Source organism: Triturus cristatus, chromosome 4_1 (assembly GCF_964204655.1).
Source record: "Triturus cristatus chromosome 4_1, aTriCri1.1, whole genome shotgun sequence".
In the NCBI taxonomy this organism is placed as follows: domain Eukaryota; kingdom Metazoa; phylum Chordata; class Amphibia; order Caudata; family Salamandridae; genus Triturus; species Triturus cristatus.
In genome coordinates this window covers 149,693,943-149,719,009 of record NC_140585.1, presented here as the reverse complement: position 1 = coordinate 149,719,009, position 25,067 = coordinate 149,693,943, and the positions used below count along the sequence as shown (strand labels likewise).

The 25,067-nt window shown below is 36.1% G+C and overlaps 37 non-coding genes across 37 annotated transcripts; all 37 read right to left on the bottom strand.

Annotated features, from left to right (window-relative positions):
- Nucleotides 1-271: 271 nt before the first annotated feature.
- Nucleotides 272-344, bottom strand: TRNAK-UUU (transfer RNA lysine (anticodon UUU)). The gene has a single exon. It is a non-coding gene; the product is annotated as a tRNA-Lys (tRNA).
- A 459-nt stretch (nucleotides 345-803) lies between these two features.
- TRNAR-UCU (transfer RNA arginine (anticodon UCU)) lies at nucleotides 804-894 on the bottom strand. The gene is given in 2 exon segments: nucleotides 804-839; nucleotides 858-894. It is a non-coding gene; the product is annotated as a tRNA-Arg (tRNA).
- Nucleotides 895-1,767: 873 nt separating this feature from the next.
- TRNAR-UCU (transfer RNA arginine (anticodon UCU)) lies at nucleotides 1,768-1,858 on the bottom strand. Its single transcript is given in 2 exon segments — nucleotides 1,768-1,803; nucleotides 1,822-1,858. It is a non-coding gene; the product is annotated as a tRNA-Arg (tRNA).
- Nucleotides 1,859-2,199: 341 nt separating this feature from the next.
- TRNAK-UUU (transfer RNA lysine (anticodon UUU)) lies at nucleotides 2,200-2,272 on the bottom strand. Its single transcript has one exon. It is a non-coding gene; the product is annotated as a tRNA-Lys (tRNA).
- Nucleotides 2,273-3,136: 864 nt separating this feature from the next.
- Nucleotides 3,137-3,209, bottom strand: TRNAK-UUU (transfer RNA lysine (anticodon UUU)). Its single transcript has one exon. It is a non-coding gene; the product is annotated as a tRNA-Lys (tRNA).
- Nucleotides 3,210-3,668: 459 nt separating this feature from the next.
- Nucleotides 3,669-3,759, bottom strand: TRNAR-UCU (transfer RNA arginine (anticodon UCU)). The gene is given in 2 exon segments: nucleotides 3,669-3,704; nucleotides 3,723-3,759. It is a non-coding gene; the product is annotated as a tRNA-Arg (tRNA).
- Nucleotides 3,760-4,632: 873 nt separating this feature from the next.
- Nucleotides 4,633-4,723, bottom strand: TRNAR-UCU (transfer RNA arginine (anticodon UCU)). Its single transcript is given in 2 exon segments — nucleotides 4,633-4,668; nucleotides 4,687-4,723. It is a non-coding gene; the product is annotated as a tRNA-Arg (tRNA).
- Nucleotides 4,724-5,064: 341 nt separating this feature from the next.
- On the bottom strand, nucleotides 5,065-5,137 carry TRNAK-UUU (transfer RNA lysine (anticodon UUU)). Its single transcript has one exon. It is a non-coding gene; the product is annotated as a tRNA-Lys (tRNA).
- Nucleotides 5,138-6,001: 864 nt separating this feature from the next.
- Nucleotides 6,002-6,074, bottom strand: TRNAK-UUU (transfer RNA lysine (anticodon UUU)). Its single transcript has one exon. It is a non-coding gene; the product is annotated as a tRNA-Lys (tRNA).
- Nucleotides 6,075-6,533: 459 nt separating this feature from the next.
- TRNAR-UCU (transfer RNA arginine (anticodon UCU)) lies at nucleotides 6,534-6,624 on the bottom strand. Its single transcript is given in 2 exon segments — nucleotides 6,534-6,569; nucleotides 6,588-6,624. It is a non-coding gene; the product is annotated as a tRNA-Arg (tRNA).
- Nucleotides 6,625-6,965: 341 nt separating this feature from the next.
- On the bottom strand, nucleotides 6,966-7,038 carry TRNAK-UUU (transfer RNA lysine (anticodon UUU)). The gene has a single exon. It is a non-coding gene; the product is annotated as a tRNA-Lys (tRNA).
- Nucleotides 7,039-7,902: 864 nt separating this feature from the next.
- On the bottom strand, nucleotides 7,903-7,975 carry TRNAK-UUU (transfer RNA lysine (anticodon UUU)). Its single transcript has one exon. It is a non-coding gene; the product is annotated as a tRNA-Lys (tRNA).
- Nucleotides 7,976-8,434: 459 nt separating this feature from the next.
- Nucleotides 8,435-8,525, bottom strand: TRNAR-UCU (transfer RNA arginine (anticodon UCU)). Its single transcript is given in 2 exon segments — nucleotides 8,435-8,470; nucleotides 8,489-8,525. It is a non-coding gene; the product is annotated as a tRNA-Arg (tRNA).
- Nucleotides 8,526-8,866: 341 nt separating this feature from the next.
- TRNAK-UUU (transfer RNA lysine (anticodon UUU)) lies at nucleotides 8,867-8,939 on the bottom strand. The gene has a single exon. It is a non-coding gene; the product is annotated as a tRNA-Lys (tRNA).
- Nucleotides 8,940-9,803: 864 nt separating this feature from the next.
- TRNAK-UUU (transfer RNA lysine (anticodon UUU)) lies at nucleotides 9,804-9,876 on the bottom strand. Its single transcript has one exon. It is a non-coding gene; the product is annotated as a tRNA-Lys (tRNA).
- Nucleotides 9,877-10,335: 459 nt separating this feature from the next.
- On the bottom strand, nucleotides 10,336-10,426 carry TRNAR-UCU (transfer RNA arginine (anticodon UCU)). The gene is given in 2 exon segments: nucleotides 10,336-10,371; nucleotides 10,390-10,426. It is a non-coding gene; the product is annotated as a tRNA-Arg (tRNA).
- An 873-nt stretch (nucleotides 10,427-11,299) lies between these two features.
- On the bottom strand, nucleotides 11,300-11,390 carry TRNAR-UCU (transfer RNA arginine (anticodon UCU)). The gene is given in 2 exon segments: nucleotides 11,300-11,335; nucleotides 11,354-11,390. It is a non-coding gene; the product is annotated as a tRNA-Arg (tRNA).
- Nucleotides 11,391-11,731: 341 nt separating this feature from the next.
- Nucleotides 11,732-11,804, bottom strand: TRNAK-UUU (transfer RNA lysine (anticodon UUU)). The gene has a single exon. It is a non-coding gene; the product is annotated as a tRNA-Lys (tRNA).
- Nucleotides 11,805-12,668: 864 nt separating this feature from the next.
- TRNAK-UUU (transfer RNA lysine (anticodon UUU)) lies at nucleotides 12,669-12,741 on the bottom strand. The gene has a single exon. It is a non-coding gene; the product is annotated as a tRNA-Lys (tRNA).
- A 459-nt stretch (nucleotides 12,742-13,200) lies between these two features.
- On the bottom strand, nucleotides 13,201-13,291 carry TRNAR-UCU (transfer RNA arginine (anticodon UCU)). The gene is given in 2 exon segments: nucleotides 13,201-13,236; nucleotides 13,255-13,291. It is a non-coding gene; the product is annotated as a tRNA-Arg (tRNA).
- A 341-nt stretch (nucleotides 13,292-13,632) lies between these two features.
- TRNAK-UUU (transfer RNA lysine (anticodon UUU)) lies at nucleotides 13,633-13,705 on the bottom strand. Its single transcript has one exon. It is a non-coding gene; the product is annotated as a tRNA-Lys (tRNA).
- Nucleotides 13,706-14,569: 864 nt separating this feature from the next.
- TRNAK-UUU (transfer RNA lysine (anticodon UUU)) lies at nucleotides 14,570-14,642 on the bottom strand. Its single transcript has one exon. It is a non-coding gene; the product is annotated as a tRNA-Lys (tRNA).
- Nucleotides 14,643-15,101: 459 nt separating this feature from the next.
- TRNAR-UCU (transfer RNA arginine (anticodon UCU)) lies at nucleotides 15,102-15,192 on the bottom strand. Its single transcript is given in 2 exon segments — nucleotides 15,102-15,137; nucleotides 15,156-15,192. It is a non-coding gene; the product is annotated as a tRNA-Arg (tRNA).
- An 873-nt stretch (nucleotides 15,193-16,065) lies between these two features.
- On the bottom strand, nucleotides 16,066-16,156 carry TRNAR-UCU (transfer RNA arginine (anticodon UCU)). The gene is given in 2 exon segments: nucleotides 16,066-16,101; nucleotides 16,120-16,156. It is a non-coding gene; the product is annotated as a tRNA-Arg (tRNA).
- Nucleotides 16,157-16,497: 341 nt separating this feature from the next.
- Nucleotides 16,498-16,570, bottom strand: TRNAK-UUU (transfer RNA lysine (anticodon UUU)). The gene has a single exon. It is a non-coding gene; the product is annotated as a tRNA-Lys (tRNA).
- An 864-nt stretch (nucleotides 16,571-17,434) lies between these two features.
- On the bottom strand, nucleotides 17,435-17,507 carry TRNAK-UUU (transfer RNA lysine (anticodon UUU)). Its single transcript has one exon. It is a non-coding gene; the product is annotated as a tRNA-Lys (tRNA).
- A 459-nt stretch (nucleotides 17,508-17,966) lies between these two features.
- Nucleotides 17,967-18,057, bottom strand: TRNAR-UCU (transfer RNA arginine (anticodon UCU)). Its single transcript is given in 2 exon segments — nucleotides 17,967-18,002; nucleotides 18,021-18,057. It is a non-coding gene; the product is annotated as a tRNA-Arg (tRNA).
- A 341-nt stretch (nucleotides 18,058-18,398) lies between these two features.
- On the bottom strand, nucleotides 18,399-18,471 carry TRNAK-UUU (transfer RNA lysine (anticodon UUU)). Its single transcript has one exon. It is a non-coding gene; the product is annotated as a tRNA-Lys (tRNA).
- An 864-nt stretch (nucleotides 18,472-19,335) lies between these two features.
- Nucleotides 19,336-19,408, bottom strand: TRNAK-UUU (transfer RNA lysine (anticodon UUU)). Its single transcript has one exon. It is a non-coding gene; the product is annotated as a tRNA-Lys (tRNA).
- A 459-nt stretch (nucleotides 19,409-19,867) lies between these two features.
- TRNAR-UCU (transfer RNA arginine (anticodon UCU)) lies at nucleotides 19,868-19,958 on the bottom strand. The gene is given in 2 exon segments: nucleotides 19,868-19,903; nucleotides 19,922-19,958. It is a non-coding gene; the product is annotated as a tRNA-Arg (tRNA).
- Nucleotides 19,959-20,299: 341 nt separating this feature from the next.
- On the bottom strand, nucleotides 20,300-20,372 carry TRNAK-UUU (transfer RNA lysine (anticodon UUU)). Its single transcript has one exon. It is a non-coding gene; the product is annotated as a tRNA-Lys (tRNA).
- An 864-nt stretch (nucleotides 20,373-21,236) lies between these two features.
- On the bottom strand, nucleotides 21,237-21,309 carry TRNAK-UUU (transfer RNA lysine (anticodon UUU)). Its single transcript has one exon. It is a non-coding gene; the product is annotated as a tRNA-Lys (tRNA).
- Nucleotides 21,310-21,768: 459 nt separating this feature from the next.
- Nucleotides 21,769-21,859, bottom strand: TRNAR-UCU (transfer RNA arginine (anticodon UCU)). The gene is given in 2 exon segments: nucleotides 21,769-21,804; nucleotides 21,823-21,859. It is a non-coding gene; the product is annotated as a tRNA-Arg (tRNA).
- Nucleotides 21,860-22,732: 873 nt separating this feature from the next.
- TRNAR-UCU (transfer RNA arginine (anticodon UCU)) lies at nucleotides 22,733-22,823 on the bottom strand. The gene is given in 2 exon segments: nucleotides 22,733-22,768; nucleotides 22,787-22,823. It is a non-coding gene; the product is annotated as a tRNA-Arg (tRNA).
- Nucleotides 22,824-23,164: 341 nt separating this feature from the next.
- On the bottom strand, nucleotides 23,165-23,237 carry TRNAK-UUU (transfer RNA lysine (anticodon UUU)). The gene has a single exon. It is a non-coding gene; the product is annotated as a tRNA-Lys (tRNA).
- An 864-nt stretch (nucleotides 23,238-24,101) lies between these two features.
- On the bottom strand, nucleotides 24,102-24,174 carry TRNAK-UUU (transfer RNA lysine (anticodon UUU)). Its single transcript has one exon. It is a non-coding gene; the product is annotated as a tRNA-Lys (tRNA).
- Nucleotides 24,175-24,633: 459 nt separating this feature from the next.
- Nucleotides 24,634-24,724, bottom strand: TRNAR-UCU (transfer RNA arginine (anticodon UCU)). Its single transcript is given in 2 exon segments — nucleotides 24,634-24,669; nucleotides 24,688-24,724. It is a non-coding gene; the product is annotated as a tRNA-Arg (tRNA).
- Between the last annotated feature and the right edge of the window lie 343 nt (nucleotides 24,725-25,067).

The following is a 25,067-nucleotide window of genomic DNA, read 5'->3' as shown; positions in this document are numbered from 1 at the left end:
ATGAGCTATCAGCGGTTGACCAACTTTATAAAGTGATTTGGAAACTATAAGCAGGGTTCCATTTTGAACATTGAATTGGGGAAAAGATAATCAACATCTCAAACGACATGATACCGTTGCGGTAAGTCTTCTTAACTCTTGTCAAATGGTACACGACCGATGGGTATTTAATGGCTCCATTAAGAGTAACTTGCAATTACTCTAATGGGACTACTCGTTCATTGGATCCTGAAAAGAGCATGTCATTAGAGTACATTTTCTTTAAACAAACCGCCTGAACAGGGACTTGAACCCTGGACCCTCAGATTAAAAGTCTGATGCTCTACCGACTGAGCTATCCAGGCTCTGATACAGCAAACCTCAAAATCACCTAATCAAAATTTGGCAGTGTCCCAACTAACGCTATGTTTCTTAAGATGGTTACCTGAAGAAGGTACCAAATACACTAGAATATAATAATGAATTGATATTTCAAGCATTTGAAATTTCTTCAGTAAATGTAACCTTATTTTTAGTCCTGAAGTTGCTACTATCTCATTTTTTTGCTGACGTCAAATTCATATGTGTTTATTGACATGGTAAAATTAAGGAAGGGCCCAAAATCTTACTTCCGAGTAAATTATATTTTCATCAGTACAGCTGACAATTTCCTCTTCTGCATAGATTACCCAAATTGAACGGTGTCTCTTTAAAATAGACTTCCTTTTACTGACCTTTTTTAGCAAATGATTTTGGTGAAGCAGAAGCATGCATGCATCGCTTATAACTTCTTTAAATAGTTATGAAATAAACAGGGATAAAACTGACTCTGGTGGGATTCGAACCCACAGCCTTTGAATACCTTCTTGACATTCACCTAGAAGTCCAATGCGCTATCCATTGCGCCACAGAGCCAATCTGCTTGAGTGAGGTGCACAGATATTCAGAAATGAAATAATGAGCTTTGAGCTGTTGATCAACTTTATAAAGTTCATTGGATACTATAACCATGGCTATATTTTGAATATTGAATTGGGTAAAAGTTATTCACCGTGTCAAACTACATGATACAGTTGGTAAGTCTGCATACAACTTAAGTTTAGTGTATCATCATCTGATATATGAGACAGATGGGTTTTTCACTTCTCCATGAAAGACATTTTTTTTTAATTTTGGTAATGGAATATCTTATTCATCATGCAGTGGAACACAAAAAGAATGTACAATCAGAATACTTTTTCTTTGAAGTAGCCTACCGCCTGAACGGGGACTTGAACCCTGGACCCTCAGATTAAAAGTCTGATGCTCTACCGACTGAGCTATCCAGGCTCTGATACAGCAAACCTCAAAATCACCTAATCAAAATTTGGCAGCGTCCCAACTAACGCTATGTTTCTTAAGATGGTTACCTGAAGAAGGTACCAAATACACTAGAATATAATAATGAATTGATATTTCAAGCATTTGAAATTTCTTCAGTAAATGTAACCTTATTTTTAGTCCTGAAGTTGCTACTATCTCATTTTTTTGCTGACGTCAAATTCATATGTGTTTATTGACATGGTAAAATTAAGGAAGGGCCCAAAATCTTACTTCCGAGTAAATTATATTTTCATCAGTACAGCTGACAATTTCCTCTTCTGCATAGATTACCCAAATTGAACGGTGTCTCTTTAAAATAGACTTCCTTTTACTGACCTTTTTTAGCAAATGATTTTGGTGAAGCAGAAGCATGCATGCATCGCTTATAACTTCTTTAAATAGTTATGAAATAAACAGGGATAAAACTGACTCTGGTGGGATTCGAACCCACAGCCTTTGAATACCTTCTTGACATTCACCTAGAAGTCCAATGCGCTATCCATTGCGCCACAGAGCCAATCTGCTTGAGTGAGGTGCACAGATATTCAGAAATGAAATAATGAGCTTTGAGCTGTTGATCAACTTTATAAAGTTCATTGGATACTATAACCATGGCTATATTTTGAATATTGAATTGGGTAAAAGTTATTCACCGTGTCAAACTACATGATACAGTTGGTAAGTCTGCATAAAACTTAAGTTTAGTGTATCGTCATCTGATATATGAGACAGATGGGTTTTTCACTTCTCCATGAAAGACGTTTTTTTTTAATTTTGGTAATGGAATATCTTATTCATCATGCAGTGGAACACAAAAAGAATGTACAATCAGAATTCTTTTTCTTTAAAGTAGCCGACCGCCTGAACAGGGACTTGAACCCTGGACCCTCAGATTAAAAGTCTGATGCTCTACCGACTGAGCTATCCAGGCTCTGCAACACTGCAACTAAAAATCAGCTAAAAATGATGTGGACGCACACCAACCTACACTTTAATTCTTAATATGGTTACATATATTAGCAATCAAATATGTAGAGTTTAATAATTAATTGATATTTCAAGCATTTGAAATTTCAGCAGCACACGTAATCTATTTTAAATCCTGAAATTCGTTCTATCTCATTTTCGGCTGACTTAGAAATCATGTCTCTAAATTGACATTGTGAAATTAGTAAAAGGCCAAATACTATTACTAGGTACTAAATTACATGTCCAGCAGTATAACTGGAAATTTACTCTTGGGCATAGATTATGCAACATTTTCAAAGCAAACAGTGTCTGTTTAAATAGACTTTCTTTCACTGCCGTTTTGGTAAATGTCTCTGGTTATGCAGAAGCAGGCATTGTTTGTTACTGTTTCAATTAGTTATAAGATAAAGGAGGGATAAAACTGACCCAGCTAGTATTCCAACCCAAAGACTTTGAATGCTTTCTCTACATTCGCCTAGAACCCCAAGCCGCTATCCATTGCACCAGAGATCCAACCTGATTCAACAAGGTGAACAGAAATTCTCAAATAAAAAGATGAGCTATCAGCGGTTGACCAACTTTATAAAGTGATTTGGAAACTATAAGCAGGGTTCCATTTTGAACATTGAATTGGGGAAAAGATAATCAACATCTCAAACGACATGATACCGTTGCGGTAAGTCTTCTTAACTCTTGTCAAATGGTACACGACCGATGGGTATTTAATGGCTCCATTAAGAGTAACTTGCAATTACTCTAATGGGACTACTCGTTCATTGGATCCTGAAAAGAGCATGTCATTAGAGTACATTTTCTTTAAACAAACCGCCTGAACAGGGACTTGAACCCTGGACCCTCAGATTAAAAGTCTGATGCTCTACCGACTGAGCTATCCAGGCTCTGATACAGCAAACCTCAAAATCACCTAATCAAAATTTGGCAGTGTCCCAACTAACGCTATGTTTCTTAAGATGGTTACCTGAAGAAGGTACCAAATACACTAGAATATAATAATGAATTGATATTTCAAGCATTTGAAATTTCTTCAGTAAATGTAACCTTATTTTTAGTCCTGAAGTTGCTACTATCTCATTTTTTTGCTGACGTCAAATTCATATGTGTTTATTGACATGGTAAAATTAAGGAAGGGCCCAAAATCTTACTTCCGAGTAAATTATATTTTCATCAGTACAGCTGACAATTTCCTCTTCTGCATAGATTACCCAAATTGAACGGTGTCTCTTTAAAATAGACTTCCTTTTACTGACCTTTTTTAGCAAATGATTTTGGTGAAGCAGAAGCATGCATGCATCGCTTATAACTTCTTTAAATAGTTATGAAATAAACAGGGATAAAACTGACTCTGGTGGGATTCGAACCCACAGCCTTTGAATACCTTCTTGACATTCACCTAGAAGTCCAATGCGCTATCCATTGCGCCACAGAGCCAATCTGCTTGAGTGAGGTGCACAGATATTCAGAAATGAAATAATGAGCTTTGAGCTGTTGATCAACTTTATAAAGTTCATTGGATACTATAACCATGGCTATATTTTGAATATTGAATTGGGTAAAAGTTATTCACCGTGTCAAACTACATGATACAGTTGGTAAGTCTGCATACAACTTAAGTTTAGTGTATCATCATCTGATATATGAGACAGATGGGTTTTTCACTTCTCCATGAAAGACATTTTTTTTTAATTTTGGTAATGGAATATCTTATTCATCATGCAGTGGAACACAAAAAGAATGTACAATCAGAATACTTTTTCTTTGAAGTAGCCTACCGCCTGAACGGGGACTTGAACCCTGGACCCTCAGATTAAAAGTCTGATGCTCTACCGACTGAGCTATCCAGGCTCTGATACAGCAAACCTCAAAATCACCTAATCAAAATTTGGCAGCGTCCCAACTAACGCTATGTTTCTTAAGATGGTTACCTGAAGAAGGTACCAAATACACTAGAATATAATAATGAATTGATATTTCAAGCATTTGAAATTTCTTCAGTAAATGTAACCTTATTTTTAGTCCTGAAGTTGCTACTATCTCATTTTTTTGCTGACGTCAAATTCATATGTGTTTATTGACATGGTAAAATTAAGGAAGGGCCCAAAATCTTACTTCCGAGTAAATTATATTTTCATCAGTACAGCTGACAATTTCCTCTTCTGCATAGATTACCCAAATTGAACGGTGTCTCTTTAAAATAGACTTCCTTTTACTGACCTTTTTTAGCAAATGATTTTGGTGAAGCAGAAGCATGCATGCATCGCTTATAACTTCTTTAAATAGTTATGAAATAAACAGGGATAAAACTGACTCTGGTGGGATTCGAACCCACAGCCTTTGAATACCTTCTTGACATTCACCTAGAAGTCCAATGCGCTATCCATTGCGCCACAGAGCCAATCTGCTTGAGTGAGGTGCACAGATATTCAGAAATGAAATAATGAGCTTTGAGCTGTTGATCAACTTTATAAAGTTCATTGGATACTATAACCATGGCTATATTTTGAATATTGAATTGGGTAAAAGTTATTCACCGTGTCAAACTACATGATACAGTTGGTAAGTCTGCATAAAACTTAAGTTTAGTGTATCGTCATCTGATATATGAGACAGATGGGTTTTTCACTTCTCCATGAAAGACGTTTTTTTTTAATTTTGGTAATGGAATATCTTATTCATCATGCAGTGGAACACAAAAAGAATGTACAATCAGAATTCTTTTTCTTTAAAGTAGCCGACCGCCTGAACAGGGACTTGAACCCTGGACCCTCAGATTAAAAGTCTGATGCTCTACCGACTGAGCTATCCAGGCTCTGCAACACTGCAACTAAAAATCAGCTAAAAATGATGTGGACGCACACCAACCTACACTTTAATTCTTAATATGGTTACATATATTAGCAATCAAATATGTAGAGTTTAATAATTAATTGATATTTCAAGCATTTGAAATTTCAGCAGCACACGTAATCTATTTTAAATCCTGAAATTCGTTCTATCTCATTTTCGGCTGACTTAGAAATCATGTCTCTAAATTGACATTGTGAAATTAGTAAAAGGCCAAATACTATTACTAGGTACTAAATTACATGTCCAGCAGTATAACTGGAAATTTACTCTTGGGCATAGATTATGCAACATTTTCAAAGCAAACAGTGTCTGTTTAAATAGACTTTCTTTCACTGCCGTTTTGGTAAATGTCTCTGGTTATGCAGAAGCAGGCATTGTTTGTTACTGTTTCAATTAGTTATAAGATAAAGGAGGGATAAAACTGACCCAGCTAGTATTCCAACCCAAAGACTTTGAATGCTTTCTCTACATTCGCCTAGAACCCCAAGCCGCTATCCATTGCACCAGAGATCCAACCTGATTCAACAAGGTGAACAGAAATTCTCAAATAAAAAGATGAGCTATCAGCGGTTGACCAACTTTATAAAGTGATTTGGAAACTATAAGCAGGGTTCCATTTTGAACATTGAATTGGGGAAAAGATAATCAACATCTCAAACGACATGATACCGTTGCGGTAAGTCTTCTTAACTCTTGTCAAATGGTACACGACCGATGGGTATTTAATGGCTCCATTAAGAGTAACTTGCAATTACTCTAATGGGACTACTCGTTCATTGGATCCTGAAAAGAGCATGTCATTAGAGTACATTTTCTTTAAACAAACCGCCTGAACAGGGACTTGAACCCTGGACCCTCAGATTAAAAGTCTGATGCTCTACCGACTGAGCTATCCAGGCTCTGATACAGCAAACCTCAAAATCACCTAATCAAAATTTGGCAGTGTCCCAACTAACGCTATGTTTCTTAAGATGGTTACCTGAAGAAGGTACCAAATACACTAGAATATAATAATGAATTGATATTTCAAGCATTTGAAATTTCTTCAGTAAATGTAACCTTATTTTTAGTCCTGAAGTTGCTACTATCTCATTTTTTTGCTGACGTCAAATTCATATGTGTTTATTGACATGGTAAAATTAAGGAAGGGCCCAAAATCTTACTTCCGAGTAAATTATATTTTCATCAGTACAGCTGACAATTTCCTCTTCTGCATAGATTACCCAAATTGAACGGTGTCTCTTTAAAATAGACTTCCTTTTACTGATCTTTTTTAGCAAATGATTTTGGTGAAGCAGAAGCATGCATGCATCGCTTATAACTTCTTTAAATAGTTATGAAATACACAGGGATAAAACTGACTCTGGTGGGATTCGAACCCACAGCCTTTGAATACCTTCTTGACATTCACCTAGAAGTCCAATGCGCTATCCATTGCGCCACAGAGCCAATCTGCTTGAGTGAGGTGCACAGATATTCAGAAATGAAATAATGAGCTTTGAGCTGTTGATCAACTTTATAAAGTTCATTGGATACTATAACCATGGCTATATTTTGAATATTGAATTGGGTAAAAGTTATTCACCGTGTCAAACTACATGATACAGTTGGTAAGTCTGCATACAACTTAAGTTTAGTGTATCATCATCTGATATATGAGACAGATGGGTTTTTCACTTCTCCATGAAAGACGTTTTTTTTTAATTTTGGTAATGGAATATCTTATTCATCATGCAGTGGAACACAAAAAGAATGTACAATCAGAATACTTTTTCTTTAAAGTAGCCGACCGCCTGAACAGGGACTTGAACCCTGGACCCTCAGATTAAAAGTCTGATGCTCTACCGACTGAGCTATCCAGGCTCTGCAACACTGCAACTAAAAATCAGCTAAAAATGATGTGGACGCACACCAACCTACACTTTAATTCTTAATATGGTTACATATATTAGCAATCAAATATGTAGAGTTTAATAATTAATTGATATTTCAAGCATTTGAAATTTCAGCAGCACACGTAATCTATTTTAAATCCTGAAATTCGTTCTATCTCATTTTCGGCTGACTTAGAAATCATGTCTCTAAATTGACATTGTGAAATTAGTAAAAGGCCAAATACTATTACTAGGTACTAAATTACATGTCCAGCAGTATAACTGGAAATTTACTCTTGGGCATAGATTATGCAACATTTTCAAAGCAAACAGTGTCTGTTTAAATAGACTTTCTTTCACTGCCGTTTTGGTAAATGTCTCTGGTTATGCAGAAGCAGGCATTGTTTGTTACTGTTTCAATTAGTTATAAGATAAAGGAGGGATAAAACTGACCCAGCTAGTATTCCAACCCAAAGACTTTGAATGCTTTCTCTACATTCGCCTAGAACCCCAAGCCGCTATCCATTGCACCAGAGATCCAACCTGATTCAACAAGGTGAACAGAAATTCTCAAATAAAAAGATGAGCTATCAGCGGTTGACCAACTTTATAAAGTGATTTGGAAACTATAAGCAGGGTTCCATTTTGAACATTGAATTGGGGAAAAGATAATCAACATCTCAAACGACATGATACCGTTGCGGTAAGTCTTCTTAACTCTTGTCAAATGGTACACGACCGATGGGTATTTAATGGCTCCATTAAGAGTAACTTGCAATTACTCTAATGGGACTACTCGTTCATTGGATCCTGAAAAGAGCATGTCATTAGAGTACATTTTCTTTAAACAAACCGCCTGAACAGGGACTTGAACCCTGGACCCTCAGATTAAAAGTCTGATGCTCTACCGACTGAGCTATCCAGGCTCTGATACAGCAAACCTCAAAATCACCTAATCAAAATTTGGCAGTGTCCCAACTAACGCTATGTTTCTTAAGATGGTTACCTGAAGAAGGTACCAAATACACTAGAATATAATAATGAATTGATATTTCAAGCATTTGAAATTTCTTCAGTAAATGTAACCTTATTTTTAGTCCTGAAGTTGCTACTATCTCATTTTTTTGCTGACGTCAAATTCATATGTGTTTATTGACATGGTAAAATTAAGGAAGGGCCCAAAATCTTACTTCCGAGTAAATTATATTTTCATCAGTACAGCTGACAATTTCCTCTTCTGCATAGATTACCCAAATTGAACGGTGTCTCTTTAAAATAGACTTCCTTTTACTGACCTTTTTTAGCAAATGATTTTGGTGAAGCAGAAGCATGCATGCATCGCTTATAACTTCTTTAAATAGTTATGAAATACACAGGGATAAAACTGACTCTGGTGGGATTCGAACCCACAGCCTTTGAATACCTTCTTGACATTCACCTAGAAGTCCAATGCGCTATCCATTGCGCCACAGAGCCAATCTGCTTGAGTGAGGTGCACAGATATTCAGAAATGAAATAATGAGCTTTGAGCTGTTGATCAACTTTATAAAGTTCATTGGATACTATAACCATGGCTATATTTTGAATATTGAATTGGGTAAAAGTTATTCACCGTGTCAAACTACATGATACAGTTGGTAAGTCTGCATACAACTTAAGTTTAGTGTATCATCATCTGATATATGAGACAGATGGGTTTTTCACTTATCCATGAAAGACGTTTTTTTTTAATTTTGGTAATGGAATATCTTATTCATCATGCAGTGGAACACAAAAAGAATGTACAATCAGAATACTTTTTCTTTAAAGTAGCCGACCGCCTGAACAGGGACTTGAACCCTGGACCCTCAGATTAAAAGTCTGATGCTCTACCGACTGAGCTATCCAGGCTCTGCAACACTGCAACTAAAAATCAGCTAAAAATGATGTGGACGCACACCAACCTACACTTTAATTCTTAATATGGTTACATATATTAGCAATCAAATATGTAGAGTTTAATAATTAATTGATATTTCAAGCATTTGAAATTTCAGCAGCACACGTAATCTATTTTAAATCCTGAAATTCGTTCTATCTCATTTTCGGCTGACTTAGAAATCATGTCTCTAAATTGACATTGTGAAATTAGTAAAAGGCCAAATACTATTACTAGGTACTAAATTACATGTCCAGCAGTATAACTGGAAATTTACTCTTGGGCATAGATTATGCAACATTTTCAAAGCAAACAGTGTCTGTTTAAATAGACTTTCTTTCACTGCCGTTTTGGTAAATGTCTCTGGTTATGCAGAAGCAGGCATTGTTTGTTACTGTTTCAATTAGTTATAAGATAAAGGAGGGATAAAACTGACCCAGCTAGTATTCCAACCCAAAGACTTTGAATGCTTTCTCTACATTCGCCTAGAACCCCAAGCCGCTATCCATTGCACCAGAGATCCAACCTGATTCAACAAGGTGAACAGAAATTCTCAAATAAAAAGATGAGCTATCAGCGGTTGACCAACTTTATAAAGTGATTTGAAAACTATAAGCAGGGTTCCATTTTGAACATTGAATTGGGGAAAAGATAATCAACATCTCAAACGACATGATACCGTTGCGGTAAGTCTTCTTAACTCTTGTCAAATGGTACACGACCGATGGGTATTTAATGGCTCCATTAAGAGTAACTTGCAATTACTCTAATGGGACTACTCGTTCATTGGATCCTGAAAAGAGAATGTCATTAGAGTACATTTTCTTTAAACAAACCGCCTGAACAGGGACTTGAACCCTGGACCCTCAGATTAAAAGTCTGATGCTCTACCGACTGAGCTATCCAGGCTCTGATACAGCAAACCTCAAAATCACCTAATCAAAATTTGGCAGTGTCCCAACTAACGCTATGTTTCTTAAGATGGTTACCTGAAGAAGGTACCAAATACACTAGAATATAATAATGAATTGATATTTCAAGCATTTGAAATTTCTTCAGTAAATGTAACCTTATTTTTAGTCCTGAAGTTGCTACTATCTCATTTTTTTGCTGACGTCAAATTCATATGTGTTTATTGACATGGTAAAATTAAGGAAGGGCCCAAAATCTTACTTCCGAGTAAATTATATTTTCATCAGTACAGCTGACAATTTCCTCTTCTGCATAGATTACCCAAATTGAACGGTGTCTCTTTAAAATAGACTTCCTTTTACTGACCTTTTTTAGCAAATGATTTTGGTGAAGCAGAAGCATGCATGCATCGCTTATAACTTCTTTAAATAGTTATGAAATACACAGGGATAAAACTGACTCTGGTGGGATTCGAACCCACAGCCTTTGAATACCTTCTTGACATTCACCTAGAAGTCCAATGCGCTATCCATTGCGCCACAGAGCCAATCTGCTTGAGTGAGGTGCACAGATATTCAGAAATGAAATAATGAGCTTTGAGCTGTTGATCAACTTTATAAAGTTCATTGGATACTATAACCATGGCTATATTTTGAATATTGAATTGGGTAAAAGTTATTCACCGTGTCAAACTACATGATACAGTTGGTAAGTCTGCATACAACTTAAGTTTAGTGTATCATCATCTGATATATGAGACAGATGGGTTTTTCACTTCTCCATGAAAGACATTTTTTTTTAATTTTGGTAATGGAATATCTTATTCATCATGCAGTGGAACACAAAAAGAATGTACAATCAGAATACTTTTTCTTTAAAGTAGCCTACCGCCTGAACGGGGACTTGAACCCTGGACCCTCAGATTAAAAGTCTGATGCTCTACCGACTGAGCTATCCAGGCTCTGATACAGCAAACCTCAAAATCACCTAATCAAAATTTGGCAGCGTCCCAACTAACGCTATGTTTCTTAAGATGGTTACCTGAAGAAGGTACCAAATACACTAGAATATAATAATGAATTGATATTTCAAGCATTTGAAATTTCTTCAGTAAATGTAACCTTATTTTTAGTCCTGAAGTTGCTACTATCTCATTTTTTTGCTGACGTCAAATTCATATGTGTTTATTGACATGGTAAAATTAAGGAAGGGCCCAAAATCTTACTTCCGAGTAAATTATATTTTCATCAGTACAGCTGACAATTTCCTCTTCTGCATAGATTACCCAAATTGAACGGTGTCTCTTTAAAATAGACTTCCTTTTACTGACCTTTTTTAGCAAATGATTTTGGTGAAGCAGAAGCATGCATGCATCGCTTATAACTTCTTTAAATAGTTATGAAATAAACAGGGATAAAACTGACTCTGGTGGGATTCGAACCCACAGCCTTTGAATACCTTCTTGACATTCACCTAGAAGTCCAATGCGCTATCCATTGCGCCACAGAGCCAATCTGCTTGAGTGAGGTGCACAGATATTCAGAAATGAAATAATGAGCTTTGAGCTGTTGATCAACTTTATAAAGTTCATTGGATACTATAACCATGGCTATATTTTGAATATTGAATTGGGTAAAAGTTATTCACCGTGTCAAACTACATGATACAGTTGGTAAGTCTGCATAAAACTTAAGTTTAGTGTATCGTCATCTGATATATGAGACAGATGGGTTTTTCACTTCTCCATGAAAGACGTTTTTTTTTAATTTTGGTAATGGAATATCTTATTCATCATGCAGTGGAACACAAAAAGAATGTACAATCAGAATACTTTTTCTTTAAAGTAGCCGACCGCCTGAACAGGGACTTGAACCCTGGACCCTCAGATTAAAAGTCTGATGCTCTACCGACTGAGCTATCCAGGCTCTGCAACACTGCAACTAAAAATCAGCTAAAAATGATGTGGACGCACACCAACCTACACTTTAATTCTTAATATGGTTACATATATTAGCAATCAAATATGTAGAGTTTAATAATTAATTGATATTTCAAGCATTTGAAATTTCAGCAGCACACGTAATCTATTTTAAATCCTGAAATTCGTTCTATCTCATTTTCGGCTGACTTAGAAATCATGTCTCTAAATTGACATTGTGAAATTAGTAAAAGGCCAAATACTATTACTAGGTACTAAATTACATGTCCAGCAGTATAACTGGAAATTTACTCTTGGGCATAGATTATGCAACATTTTCAAAGCAAACAGTGTCTGTTTAAATAGACTTTCTTTCACTGCCGTTTTGGTAAATGTCTCTGGTTATGCAGAAGCAGGCATTGTTTGTTACTGTTTCAATTAGTTATAAGATAAAGGAGGGATAAAACTGACCCAGCTAGTATTCCAACCCAAAGACTTTGAATGCTTTCTCTACATTCGCCTAGAACCCCAAGCCGCTATCCATTGCACCAGAGATCCAACCTGATTCAACAAGGTGAACAGAAATTCTCAAATAAAAAGATGAGCTATCAGCGGTTGACCAACTTTATAAAGTGATTTGGAAACTATAAGCAGGGTTCCATTTTGAACATTGAATTGGGGAAAAGATAATCAACATCTCAAACGACATGATACCGTTGCGGTAAGTCTTCTTAACTCTTGTCAAATGGTACACGACCGATGGGTATTTAATGGCTCCATTAAGAGTAACTTGCAATTACTCTAATGGGACTACTCGTTCATTGGATCCTGAAAAGAGCATGTCATTAGAGTACATTTTCTTTAAACAAACCGCCTGAACAGGGACTTGAACCCTGGACCCTCAGATTAAAAGTCTGATGCTCTACCGACTGAGCTATCCAGGCTCTGATACAGCAAACCTCAAAATCACCTAATCAAAATTTGGCAGTGTCCCAACTAACGCTATGTTTCTTAAGATGGTTACCTGAAGAAGGTACCAAATACACTAGAATATAATAATGAATTGATATTTCAAGCATTTGAAATTTCTTCAGTAAATGTAACCTTATTTTTAGTCCTGAAGTTGCTACTATCTCATTTTTTTGCTGACGTCAAATTCATATGTGTTTATTGACATGGTAAAATTAAGGAAGGGCCCAAAATCTTACTTCCGAGTAAATTATATTTTCATCAGTACAGCTGACAATTTCCTCTTCTGCATAGATTACCCAAATTGAACGGTGTCTCTTTAAAATAGACTTCCTTTTACTGACCTTTTTTAGCAAATGATTTTGGTGAAGCAGAAGCATGCATGCATCGCTTATAACTTCTTTAAATAGTTATGAAATACACAGGGATAAAACTGACTCTGGTGGGATTCGAACCCACAGCCTTTGAATACCTTCTTGACATTCACCTAGAAGTCCAATGCGCTATCCATTGCGCCACAGAGCCAATCTGCTTGAGTGAGGTGCACAGATATTCAGAAATGAAATAATGAGCTTTGAGCTGTTGATCAACTTTATAAAGTTCATTGGATACTATAACCATGGCTATATTTTGAATATTGAATTGGGTAAAAGTTATTCACCGTGTCAAACTACATGATACAGTTGGTAAGTCTGCATACAACTTAAGTTTAGTGTATCATCATCTGATATATGAGACAGATGGGTTTTTCACTTATCCATGAAAGACGTTTTTTTTTAATTTTGGTAATGGAATATCTTATTCATCATGCAGTGGAACACAAAAAGAATGTACAATCAGAATACTTTTTCTTTAAAGTAGCCGACCGCCTGAACAGGGACTTGAACCCTGGACCCTCAGATTAAAAGTCTGATGCTCTACCGACTGAGCTATCCAGGCTCTGCAACACTGCAACTAAAAATCAGCTAAAAATGATGTGGACGCACACCAACCTACACTTTAATTCTTAATATGGTTACATATATTAGCAATCAAATATGTAGAGTTTAATAATTAATTGATATTTCAAGCATTTGAAATTTCAGCAGCACACGTAATCTATTTTAAATCCTGAAATTCGTTCTATCTCATTTTCGGCTGACTTAGAAATCATGTCTCTAAATTGACATTGTGAAATTAGTAAAAGGCCAAATACTATTACTAGGTACTAAATTACATGTCCAGCAGTATAACTGGAAATTTACTCTTGGGCATAGATTATGCAACATTTTCAAAGCAAACAGTGTCTGTTTAAATAGACTTTCTTTCACTGCCGTTTTGGTAAATGTCTCTGGTTATGCAGAAGCAGGCATTGTTTGTTACTGTTTCAATTAGTTATAAGATAAAGGAGGGATAAAACTGACCCAGCTAGTATTCCAACCCAAAGACTTTGAATGCTTTCTCTACATTCGCCTAGAACCCCAAGCCGCTATCCATTGCACCAGAGATCCAACCTGATTCAACAAGGTGAACAGAAATTCTCAAATAAAAAGATGAGCTATCAGCGGTTGACCAACTTTATAAAGTGATTTGAAAACTATAAGCAGGGTTCCATTTTGAACATTGAATTGGGGAAAAGATAATCAACATCTCAAACGACATGATACCGTTGCGGTAAGTCTTCTTAACTCTTGTCAAATGGTACACGACCGATGGGTATTTAATGGCTCCATTAAGAGTAACTTGCAATTACTCTAATGGGACTACTCGTTCATTGGATCCTGAAAAGAGAATGTCATTAGAGTACATTTTCTTTAAACAAACCGCCTGAACAGGGACTTGAACCCTGGACCCTCAGATTAAAAGTCTGATGCTCTACCGACTGAGCTATCCAGGCTCTGATACAGCAAACCTCAAAATCACCTAATCAAAATTTGGCAGTGTCCCAACTAACGCTATGTTTCTTAAGATGGTTACCTGAAGAAGGTACCAAATACACTAGAATATAATAATGAATTGATATTTCAAGCATTTGAAATTTCTTCAGTAAATGTAACCTTATTTTTAGTCCTGAAGTTGCTACTATCTCATTTTTTTGCTGACGTCAAATTCATATGTGTTTATTGACATGGTAAAATTAAGGAAGGGCCCAAAATCTTACTTCCGAGTAAATTATATTTTCATCAGTACAGCTGACAATTTCCTCTTCTGCATAGATTACCCAAATTGAACGGTGTCTCTTTAAAATAGACTTCCTTTTACTGACCTTTTTTAGCAAATGATTTTGGTGAAGCAGAAGCATGCATGCATCGCTTATAACTTCTTTAAATAGTTATGAAATACACAGGGATAAAACTGACTCTGGTGGGATTCGAACCCACAGCCTTTGAATACCTTCTTGACATTCACCTAGAAGTCCAATGCGCTATCCATTGCGCCACAGAGCCAATCTGCTTGAGTGAGGTGCACAGATATTCAGAAATGAAATAATGAGCTTTGAGCTGTTGATCAACTTTATAAAGTTCATTGGATACTATAACCATGGCTATATTTTGAATATTGAATTGGGTAAAAGTTATTCACCGTGTCAAACTACATGATACAGTTGGTAAGTCTGCATACAACTTAAGTTTAGTGTATCATCATCTGATATATGAGACAGATGGGTTTTTCACTTCTCCATGAAAGACATTTTTTTTTAATTTTGGTAATGGAATATCTTATTCATCATGCAGTGGAACACAAAAAGAATGTACAATCAGAATACTTTTTCTTTAAAGTAGCCTACCGCCTGAACGGGGACTTGAACCCTGGACCCTCAGATTAAAAGTCTGATGCTCTACCGACTGAGCTATCCAGGCTCTGATACAGCAAACCTCAAAATCACCTAATCAAAATTTGGCAGCGTCCCAACTAACGCTATGTTTCTTAAGATGGTTACCTGAAGAAGGTACCAAATACACTAGAATATAATAATGAATTGATATTTCAAGCATTTGAAATTTCTTCAGTAAATGTAACCTTATTTTTAGTCCTGAAGTTGCTACTATCTCATTTTTTTGCTGACGTCAAATTCATATGTGTTTATTGACATGGTAAAATTAAGGAAGGGCCCAAAATCTTACTTCCGAGTAAATTATATTTTCATCAGTACAGCTGACAATTTCCTCTTCTGCATAGATTACCCAAATTGAACGGTGTCTCTTTAAAATAGACTTCCTTTTACTGACCTTTTTTAGCAAATGATTTTGGTGAAGCAGAAGCATGCATGCATCGCTTATAACTTCTTTAAATAGTTATGAAATAAACAGGGATAAAACTGACTCTGGTGGGATTCGAACCCACAGCCTTTGAATACCTTCTTGACATTCACCTAGAAGTCCAATGCGCTATCCATTGCGCCACAGAGCCAATCTGCTTGAGTGAGGTGCACAGATATTCAGAAATGAAATAATGAGCTTTGAGCTGTTGATCAACTTTATAAAGTTCATTGGATACTATAACCATGGCTATATTTTGAATATTGAATTGGGTAAAAGTTATTCACCGTGTCAAACTACATGATACAGTTGGTAAGTCTGCATAAAACTTAAGTTTAGTGTATCGTCATCTGATATATGAGACAGATGGGTTTTTCACTTCTCCATGAAAGACGTTTTTTTTTAATTTTGGTAATGGAATATCTTATTCATCATGCAGTGGAACACAAAAAGAATGTACAATCAGAATACTTTTTCTTTAAAGTAGCCGACCGCCTGAACAGGGACTTGAACCCTGGACCCTCAGATTAAAAGTCTGATGCTCTACCGACTGAGCTATCCAGGCTCTGCAACACTGCAACTAAAAATCAGCTAAAAATGATGTGGACGCACACCAACCTACACTTTAATTCTTAATATGGTTACATATATTAGCAATCAAATATGTAGAGTTTAATAATTAATTGATATTTCAAGCATTTGAAATTTCAGCAGCACACGTAATCTATTTTAAATCCTGAAATTCGTTCTATCTCATTTTCGGCTGACTTAGAAATCATGTCTCTAAATTGACATTGTGAAATTAGTAAAAGGCCAAATACTATTACTAGGTACTAAATTACATGTCCAGCAGTATAACTGGAAATTTACTCTTGGGCATAGATTATGCAACATTTTCAAAGCAAACAGTGTCTGTTTAAATAGACTTTCTTTCACTGCCGTTTTGGTAAATGTCTCTGGTTATGCAGAAGCAGGCATTGTTTGTTACTGTTTCAATTAGTTATAAGATAAAGGAGGGATAAAACTGACCCAGCTAGTATTCCAACCCAAAGACTTTGAATGCTTTCTCTACATTCGCCTAGAACCCCAAGCCGCTATCCATTGCACCAGAGATCCAACCTGATTCAACAAGGTGAACAGAAATTCTCAAATAAAAAGATGAGCTATCAGCGGTTGACCAACTTTATAAAGTGATTTGGAAACTATAAGCAGGGTTCCATTTTGAACATTGAATTGGGGAAAAGATAATCAACATCTCAAACGACATGATACCGTTGCGGTAAGTCTTCTTAACTCTTGTCAAATGGTACACGACCGAAGGGTATTTAATGGCTCCATTAAGAGTAACTTGCAATTACTCTAATGGGACTACTCGTTCATTGGATCCTGAAAAGAGCATGTCATTAGAGTACATTTTCTTTAAACAAACCGCCTGAACAGGGACTTGAACCCTGGACCCTCAGATTAAAAGTCTGATGCTCTACCGACTGAGCTATCCAGGCTCTGATACAGCAAACCTCAAAATCACCTAATCAAAATTTGGCAGCGTCCCAACTAATGCTATGTTTCTTAAGATGGTTACCTGAAGAAGGTACCAAATACACTAGAATATAATAATGAATTGATATTTCAAGCATTTGAAATTTCTTCAGTAAATGTAACCTTATTTTTAGTCCTGAAGTTGCTACTATCTCATTTTTTTGCTGACGTCAAATTCATATGTGTTTATTGACATGGTAAAATTAAGGAAGGGCCCAAAATCTTACTTCCGAGTAAATTATATTTTCATCAGTACAGCTGACAATTTCCTCTTCTGCATAGATTACCCAAATTGAACGGTGTCTCTTTAAAATAGACTTCCTTTTACTGACCTTTTTTAGCAAATGATTTTGGTGAAGCAGAAGCATGCATGCATCGCTTATAACTTCTTTAAATAGTTATGAAATAAACAGGGATAAAACTGACTCTGGTGGGATTCGAACCCACAGCCTTTGAATACCTTCTTGACATTCACCTAGAAGTCCAATGCGCTATCCATTGCGCCACAGAGCCAATCTGCTTGAGTGAGGTGCACAGATATTCAGAAATGAAATAATGAGCTTTGAGCTGTTGATCAACTTTATAAAGTTCATTGGATACTATAACCATGGCTATATTTTGAATATTGAATTGGGTAAAAGTTATTCACCGTGTCAAACTACATGATACAGTTGGTAAGTCTGCATAAAACTTAAGTTTAGTGTATCGTCATCTGATATATGAGACAGATGGGTTTTTCACTTCTCCATGAAAGACGTTTTTTTTTAATTTTGGTAATGGAATATCTTATTCATCATGCAGTGGAACACAAAAAGAATGTACAATCAGAATACTTTTTCTTTAAAGTAGCCGACCGCCTGAACAGGGACTTGAACCCTGGACCCTCAGATTAAAAGTCTGATGCTCTACCGACTGAGCTATCCAGGCTCTGCAACACTGCAACTAAAAATCAGCTAAAAATGATGTGGACGCACACCAACCTACACTTTAATTCTTAATATGGTTACATATATTAGCAATCAAATATGTAGAGTTTAATAATTAATTGATATTTCAAGCATTTGAAATTTCAGCAGCACACGTAATCTATTTTAAATCCTGAAATTCGTTCTATCTCATTTTCGGCTGACTTAGAAATCATGTCTCTAAATTGACATTGTGAAATTAGTAAAAGGCCAAATACTATTACTAGGTACTAAATTACATGTCCAGCAGTATAACTGGAAATTTACTCTTGGGCATAGATTATGCAACATTTTCAAAGCAAACAGTGTCTGTTTAAATAGACTTTCTTTCACTGCCGTTTTGGTAAATGTCTCTGGTTATGCAGAAGCAGGCATTGTTTGTTACTGTTTCAATTAGTTATAAGATAAAGGAGGGATAAAACTGACCCAGCTAGTATTCCAACCCAAAGACTTTGAATGCTTTCTCTACATTCGCCTAGAACCCCAAGCCGCTATCCATTGCACCAGAGATCCAACCTGATTCAACAAGGTGAACAGAAATTCTCAAATAAAAAGATGAGCTATCAGCGGTTGACCAACTTTATAAAGTGATTTGGAAACTATAAGCAGGGTTCCATTTTGAACATTGAATTGGGGAAAAGATAATCAACATCTCAAACGACATGATACCGTTGCGGTAAGTCTTCTTAACTCTTGTCAAATGGTACACGACCGATGGGTATTTAATGGCTCCATTAAGAGTAACTTGCAATTACTCTAATGGGACTACTCGTTCATTGGATCCTGAAAAGAGCATGTCATTAGAGTACATTTTCTTTAAACAAACCGCCTGAACAGGGACTTGAACCCTGGACCCTCAGATTAAAAGTCTGATGCTCTACCGACTGAGCTATCCAGGCTCTGATACAGCAAACCTCAAAATCACCTAATCAAAATTTGGCAGTGTCCCAACTAACGCTATGTTTCTTAAGATGGTTACCTGAAGAAGGTACCAAATACACTAGAATATAATAATGAATTGATATTTCAAGCATTTGAAATTTCTTCAGTAAATGTAACCTTATTTTTAGTCCTGAAGTTGCTACTATCTCATTTTTTTGCTGACGTCAAATTCATATGTGTTTATTGACATGGTAAAATTAAGGAAGGGCCCAAAATCTTACTTCCGAGTAAATTATATTTTCATCAGTACAGCTGACAATTTCCTCTTCTGCATAGATTACCCAAATTGAACGGTGTCTCTTTAAAATAGACTTCCTTTTACTGACCTTTTTTAGCAAATGATTTTGGTGAAGCAGAAGCATGCATGCATCGCTTATAACTTCTTTAAATAGTTATGAAATACACAGGGATAAAACTGACTCTGGTGGGATTCGAACCCACAGCCTTTGAATACCTTCTTGACATTCACCTAGAAGTCCAATGCGCTATCCATTGCGCCACAGAGCCAATCTGCTTGAGTGAGGTGCACAGATATTCAGAAATGAAATAATGAGCTTTGAGCTGTTGATCAACTTTATAAAGTTCATTGGATACTATAACCATGGCTATATTTTGAATATTGAATTGGGTAAAAGTTATTCACCGTGTCAAACTACATGATACAGTTGGTAAGTCTGCATACAACTTAAGTTTAGTGTATCATCATCTGATATATGAGACAGATGGGTTTTTCACTTCTCCATGAAAGACGTTTTTTTTTAATTTTGGTAATGGAATATCTTATTCATCATGCAGTGGAACACAAAAAGAATGTACAATCAGAATACTTTTTCTTTAAAGTAGCCGACCGCCTGAACAGGGACTTGAACCCTGGACCCTCAGATTAAAAGTCTGATGCTCTACCGACTGAGCTATCCAGGCTCTGCAACACTGCAACTAAAAATCAGCTAAAAATGATGTGGACGCACACCAACCTACACTTTAATTCTTAATATGGTTACATATATTAGCAATCAAATATGTAGAGTTTAATAATTAATTGATATTTCAAGCATTTGAAATTTCAGCAGCACACGTAATCTATTTTAAATCCTGAAATTCGTTCTATCTCATTTTCGGCTGACTTAGAAATCATGTCTCTAAATTGACATTGTGAAATTAGTAAAAGGCCAAATACTATTACTAGGTACTAAATTACATGTCCAGCAGTATAACTGGAAATTTACTCTTGGGCATAGATTATGCAACATTTTCAAAGCAAACAGTGTCTGTTTAAATAGACTTTCTTTCACTGCCGTTTTGGTAAATGTCTCTGGTTATGCAGAAGCAGGCATTGTTTGTTACTGTTTCAATTAGTTATAAGATAAAGGAGGGATAAAACTGACCCAGCTAGTATTCCAACCCAAAGACTTTGAATGCTTTCTCTACATTCGCCTAGAACCCCAAGCCGCTATCCATTGCACCAGAGATCCAACCTGATTCAACAAGGTGAACAGAAATTCTCAAATAAAAAGATGAGCTATCAGCGGTTGACCAACTTTATAAAGTGATTTGGAAACTATAAGCAGGGTTCCATTTTGAACATTGAATTGGGGAAAAGATAATCAACATCTCAAACGACATGATACCGTTGCGGTAAGTCTTCTTAACTCTTGTCAAATGGTACACGACCGATGGGTATTTAATGGCTCCATTAAGAGTAACTTGCAATTACTCTAAAGGGACTACTCGTTCATTGGATCCTGAAAAGAGCATGTCATTAGAGTACATTTTCTTTAAACAAACCGCCTGAACAGGGACTTGAACCCTGGACCCTCAGATTAAAAGTCTGATGCTCTACCGACTGAGCTATCCAGGCTCTGATACAGCAAACCTCAAAATCACCTAATCAAAATTTGGCAGTGTCCCAACTAACGCTATGTTTCTTAAGATGGTTACCTGAAGAAGGTACCAAATACACTAGAATATAATAATGAATTGATATTTCAAGCATTTGAAATTTCTTCAGTAAATGTAACCTTATTTTTAGTCCTGAAGTTGCTACTATCTCATTTTTTTGCTGACGTCAAATTCATATGTGTTTATTGACATGGTAAAATTAAGGAAGGGCCCAAAATCTTACTTCCGAGTAAATTATATTTTCATCAGTACAGCTGACAATTTCCTCTTCTGCATAGATTACCCAAATTGAACGGTGTCTCTTTAAAATAGACTTCCTTTTACTGACCTTTTTTAGCAAATGATTTTGGTGAAGCAGAAGCATGCATGCATCGCTTATAACTTCTTTAAATAGTTATGAAATACACAGGGATAAAACTGACTCTGGTGGGATTCGAACCCACAGCCTTTGAATACCTTCTTGACATTCACCTAGAAGTCCAATGCGCTATCCATTGCGCCACAGAGCCAATCTGCTTGAGTGAGGTGCACAGATATTCAGAAATGAAATAATGAGCTTTGAGCTGTTGATCAACTTTATAAAGTTCATTGGATACTATAACCATGGCTATATTTTGAATATTGAATTGGGTAAAAGTTATTCACCGTGTCAAACTACATGATACAGTTGGTAAGTCTGCATACAACTTAAGTTTAGTGTATCATCATCTGATATATGAGACAGATGGGTTTTTCACTTCTCCATGAAAGACATTTTTTTTTAATTTTGGTAATGGAATATCTTATTCATCATGCAGTGGAACACAAAAAGAATGTACAATCAGAATACTTTTTCTTTAAAGTAGCCTACCGCCTGAAAGGGGACTTGAACCCTGGACCCTCAGATTAAAAGTCTGATGCTCTACCGACTGAGCTATCCAGGCTCTGATACAGCAAACCTCAAAATCACCTAATCAAAATTTGGCAGCGTCCCAACTAACGCTATGTTTCTTAAGATGGTTACCTGAAGAAGGTACCAAATACACTAGAATATAATAATGAATTGATATTTCAAGCATTTGAAATTTCTTCAGTAAATGTAACCTTATTTTTAGTCCTGAAGTTGCTACTATCTCATTTTTTTGCTGACGTCAAATTCATATGTGTTTATTGACATGGTAAAATTAAGGAAGGGCCCAAAATCTTACTTCCGAGTAAATTATATTTTCATCAGTACAGCTGACAATTTCCTCTTCTGCATAGATTACCCAAATTGAACGGTGTCTCTTTAAAATAGACTTCCTTTTACTGACCTTTTTTAGCAAATGATTTTGGTGAAGCAGAAGCATGCATGCATCGCTTATAACTTCTTTAAATAGTTATGAAATAAACAGGGATAAAACTGACTCTGGTGGGATTCGAACCCACAGCCTTTGAATACCTTCTTGACATTCACCTAGAAGTCCAATGCGCTATCCATTGCGCCACAGAGCCAATCTGCTTGAGTGAGGTGCACAGATATTCAGAAATGAAATAATGAGCTTTGAGCTGTTGATCAACTTTATAAAGTTCATTGGATACTATAACCATGGCTATATTTTGAATATTGAATTGGGTAAAAGTTATTCACCGTGTCAAACTACATGATACAGTTGGTAAGTCTGCATAAAACTTAAGTTTAGTGTATCGTCATCTGATATATGAGACAGATGGGTTTTTCACTTCTCCATGAAAGACGTTTTTTTTTAATTTTGGTAATGGAATATCTTATTCATCATGCAGTGGAACACAAAAAGAATGTACAATCAGAATACTTTTTCTTTAAAGTAGCCGACCGCCTGAACAGGGACTTGAACCCTGGACCCTCAGATTAAAAGTCTGATGCTCTACCGACTGAGCTATCCAGGCTCTGCAACACTGCAACTAAAAATCAGCTAAAAATGATGTGGACGCACACCAACCTACACTTTAATTCTTAATATGGTTACATATATTAGCAATCAAATATGTAGAGTTTAATAATTAATTGATATTTCAAGCATTTGAAATTTCAGCAGCACACGTAATCTATTTTAAATCCTGAAATTCGTTCTATCTCATTTTCGGCTGACTTAGAAATCATGTCTCTAAATTGACATTGTGAAATTAGTAAAAGGCCAAATACTATTACTAGGTACTAAATTACATGTCCAGCAGTATAACTGGAAATTTACTCTTGGGCATAGATTATGCAACATTTTCAAAGCAAACAGTGTCTGTTTAAATAGACTTTCTTTCACTGCCGTTTTGGTAAATGTCTCTGGTTATGCAGAAGCAGGCATTGTTTGTTACTGTTTCAATTAGTTATAAGATAAAGGAGGGATAAAACTGACCCAGCTAGTATTCCAACCCAAAGACTTTGAATGCTTTCTCTACATTCGCCTAGAACCCCAAGCCGCTATCCATTGCACCAGAGATCCAACCTGATTCAACAAGGTGAACAGAAATTCTCAAATAAAAAGATGAGCTATCAGTGGTTGACCAACTTTATAAAGTGATTTGGAAACTATAAGCAGGGTTCCATTTTGAACATTGAATTGGGGAAAAGATAATCAACATCTCAAACGACATGATACCGTTGCGGTAAGTCTTCTTAACTCTTGTCAAATGGTACACGACCGATGGGTATTTAATGGCTCCATTAAGAGTAACTTGCAATTACTCTAATGGGACTACTCGTTCATTGGATCCTGAAAAGAGCATGTCATTAGAGTACATTTTCTTTAAACAAACCGCCTGAACAGGGACTTGAACCCTGGACCCTCAGATTAAAAGTCTGATGCTCTACCGACTGAGCTATCCAGGCTCTGATACAGCAAACCTCAAAATCACCTAATCAAAATTTGGCAGTGTCCCAACTAACGCTATGTTTCTTAAGATGGTTACCTGAAGAAGGTACCAAATACACTAGAATATAATAATGAATTGATATTTCAAGCATTTGAAATTTCTTCAGTAAATGTAACCTTATTTTTAGTCCTGAAGTTGCTACTATCTCATTTTTTTGCTGACGTCAAATTCATATGTGTTTATTGACATGGTAAAATTAAGGAAGGGCCCAAAATCTTACTTCCGAGTAAATTATATTTTCATCAGTACAGCTGACAATTTCCTCTTCTGCATAGATTACCCAAATTGAACGGTGTCTCTTTAAAATAGACTTCCTTTTACTGACCTTTTTTAGCAAATGATTTTGGTGAAGCAGAAGCATGCATGCATCGCTTATAACTTCTTTAAATAGTTATGAAATAAACAGGGATAAAACTGACTCTGGTGGGATTCGAACCCACAGCCTTTGAATACCTTCTTGACATTCACCTAGAAGTCCAATGCGCTATCCATTGCGCCACAGAGCCAATCTGCTTGAGTGAGGTGCACAGATATTCAGAAATGAAATAATGAGCTTTGAGCTGTTGATCAACTTTATAAAGTTCATTGGATACTATAACCATGGCTATATTTTGAATATTGAATTGGGTAAAAGTTATTCACCGTGTCAAACTACATGATACAGTTGGTAAGTCTGCATACAACTTAAGTTTAGTGTATCATCATCTGATATATGAGACAGATGGGTTTTTCACTTCTCCATGAAAGACATTTTTTTTTAATTTTGGTAATGGAATATCTTATTCATCATGCAGTGGAACACAAAAAGAATGTACAATCAGAATACTTTTTCTTTGAAGTAGCCTACCG